Here is a 3,363-nt window from a genome sequence, read left to right as displayed (position 1 = left end):
TTTCTTTGATTCTGAACCTGAGAGAACCTTCCTTAGACTAAGGAGGGAGGCAAAAGAAAAATGAGTAGTTGGTGCTGAAGAAGAGGAGGAACACTTTGAGGAATACTTTGAACCAAACATGGAAGAAAACATGGAAAATCATCATGAAGAAGAGACTCACAACCATGGCAGAGGAGGTGGAGCAAATCATGTTGGGGAGCATAGAAGAGTTTTGGGCTCTTACATCAATCCAAACCCAGGCAATTGTGGAAGTAGTATCCAAAAGCCAACAATCCATGCCAAGAACTTTGAACTTAAACCACAGCTCATCACCCTTGTTCAGAACAACTGTTCGTTTGGAGGAGGTGTTCAAGAAGACCCCAATCAACATTTAACCACCTTCCTGAGAATATGTGACACAGTGAAATCTAATGGTGTTCATCCTGACGCCTATAGACTGCTTTTATTTTCCTTCTCACTCAGGGACAAGGCAGCCAAGTGGCTGGAATCCTTCCCAAGGGAGAGCTTGACAAATTGGGAGGATGTGGTGAACAAATTCTTAGCAAAATTCTACCCTCCTCAACGAATCAATAGGTTGAGAGCTGAGGTTCAAACTTTCAGGCAACAAGATGGTGAGACTCTATATGAAGCATGGGAGAGGTTAAAGGACTTAACAAGGAGGTGTCCACCTGACATGTTCAACGAATGGGTGCAGCTGCACATTTTCTATGAAGGTCTCTCTTATGAGTCAAAGAAGGCCGTGGACCATTCATCTGGAGGATCTTTGAACAAGAAAAAGACCATTGAGAAAGCCATAGATGTTATTGAAACAGTAGCAGAAAACGACTACTTCTATGCTTCTGAAAGAGGGAACACAAAAGGAGTGATGGAGCTAAACAATGTAGATGCTCTGTTGGCCCAAAACAAGCTCATTACCCAGCAGCTGGCTGACCTCACCAAGAAGATGGAGAGGAACCAAGTAGCAGCAATCTCATCTTCATCAACAATCCAAGAAGGAGTGAATGAAGAAGCAGAGGGGAGTCAGGAGCAAGCCAACTACATTGGAAATTCACCAAGGAAAAACTATGATCCATACTCCAAGACTTACAACCCTGGATGGAGAAACCACCCAAACTTTGGGTGGGGAAGTGAGCAAGATCAAAACCAAGACCAGAGACGTTACAACTCCAACAACAATGCAGCTCACCAGCAATTCACCCAGAGGACATCTCAACACCCCCACAACAACACTTCTCCACACACTTATCAAAACTAAAACAGCACATCTGCTCCGAACCACCCATCAATTGATTACAAGCTCTCTAAGATCGAAACCATCATTGAAGGAATATGCAGAGACATTCAAGACAGTAAAGCAGTCAGAGAGGAAGTGCAGTCAAACATGCAGAATCAAAATGCTGCCATCACAAAACTGGAAACACAAATCAGCTATCTATTTAAGCAGCTTCCTAACCACAATTTTTGCTATGATGCCCATTCAAGCAAAGGGAGGAGTGTCAAGCTATCACACTTAGGAGTAGGAAGGAACTGAATGAACATCCCCAAAAACCACAAGAAGAAGGCTCAAATGAAAAGGGAGAAGAGCAAGATGGAACGCAGCCCCCCACGCGAAGTCTGCAGAAAGAAAAAAAGATACCCCAACTGAACATCTCAAGAGCTCCATACCCCCATCTATTAAAGAAAAAGGAAGATGACAGCCAGTTCTTGAGATTTTTGGAAATCTTCAAGAAGCTACAAATCAACATACCATTTGCTGAAGCCATAGAACAAATGCCACTCTATGCCAAGTTTTTGAAGGAGCTAATGACTAAGAAGAGAAGCTGGAAGAACAATGAGACTGTGATACTAACTGAAGAGTGCAGTGCTATCATTCAGCATAAACTACCTCAGAAACTAAAGGATCCTGGGAGTTTTCAGATCCCTTGCATTATAGGAGAAATCACAGTAGAAAAGGCTCTTTATGACTTAGGGGCCAGCATCAATTTGATGTCAGTAGCTATGATGAGAAAGATGAAAATTGAGGAGGCTAAACCAACAAAAATGGCTCTACAACTGGCAGACCAGTCGTTCAAATTCCCTCACGGGATAGTAGAGGATTTGCTAGTAAAAGTAGGAGATTTCATATTCCCAGCAGATTTTGTGGTGCTGGACATGCAGGAAGACGCCAAGACCTCCATTATCTTGGGAAGGCCATTCTTGGCCACTGCTGGAGCTGTCATTGATGTTCAGAAGGGTGACCTCACCCTGAGATTACACAATGAAAAGATGACATTCAATGTGTTCAAGGCCATGAGTTATCCACCGGAACAATTGGGGGAATGCATGAGGTTAGATGCACTTGAGGATGAAGTGGAGGAGAATTTTGAAGAAGATGAACCTCAAGAAAATGAGAGATTGGTGGAGGAAGAATCTGAATCAAGTGAAGAGGTAGCTACAGCAGAAATACATATACCAGATGCACCAAAGGAAGGGAACGAAAAATCAAAAGCACCCAAACTTGAACTCAAAGCATTGCCACCCACTCTCAAATATGTATATCTAGGAGAAAATGAAAACTACCCAGTGATCATAAATTCGTCCCTCAGTCAAGATCAAGAGGACGAACTACTCAAGGTGCTGCGGGAGCATAAGGATGCCATTGGATGGACCCTTGCTGACTTGAAGGGAATCAGTTCAGCCATATGCATGCATAAAATACTGTTGGAAGATGATGCCAAGCCATCAATTCAATCCCAAAGAAGGCTGAATCCAATCATGAAGGAAGTGGTACAGAAAGAGGTTATGAAGCTTTGGCAAGGAGGGGTCATATACCCAATTTCGGACAGCCCTTGGGTTAGCCCCATACATTTTGTACCAAAGAAGGGAGGGATCACTGTGGTTACCAATGAGAAGAACAAGCTCATACCTACAAGGACCGTCACAGGATGGCGGATGTGCATAGACTACAGGAAACTCAATGAGGTTACACGAAAGGACCATTTTCCCCTTCCATTCATGGATCAGATGTTGGAAAGACTTGCAGGGCACGCATATTATTATTTTCTCGACGGTTATTCAGGATATAATCAAATAGTGGTTGATCCAAGAGACCAAGAGAAAACCTCATTTACCTGTCCGTATGGAGTGTTTGCCTATAGGCGCATGCCATTTGGATTATGTAATGCCCCTGCAACTTTCCAACGCTGCATGCTTTCTATCTTTTCAGATATGATAGAAAAATTCATTGAAGTTTTTATGGATGATTTCTCAGTATTCGGAGATTCTTTTCCTAGTTGCTTACATCACCTCGCCTTGGTATTGAAAAGATGCCAAGAGACCAATTTGGTCTTGAACTGGGAAAAATGCCACTTCATGGTGACAGGA

The 3,363-nt window shown here is 43.0% G+C and overlaps 1 non-coding gene across 1 annotated transcript; it reads right to left on the bottom strand.

Moving 5' to 3' along the window:
* Window positions 1-571: 571 nt before the first annotated feature.
* Window positions 572-675, bottom strand: LOC148545173 (small nucleolar RNA R71). Its single transcript, XR_015901875.1, has one exon. It is a non-coding gene; the product is annotated as a small nucleolar RNA R71 (small nucleolar RNA).
* Between the last annotated feature and the right edge of the window lie 2,688 nt (window positions 676-3,363).

Source organism: Arachis ipaensis, chromosome B9 (genome assembly GCF_059453495.1).
Source record: "Arachis ipaensis isolate K30076 ecotype BB chromosome B9, ASM5945349v1, whole genome shotgun sequence".
Classification (NCBI taxonomy): domain Eukaryota; kingdom Viridiplantae; phylum Streptophyta; class Magnoliopsida; order Fabales; family Fabaceae; genus Arachis; species Arachis ipaensis.
This window is presented reverse-complemented; position numbering and strand designations above follow the sequence as displayed.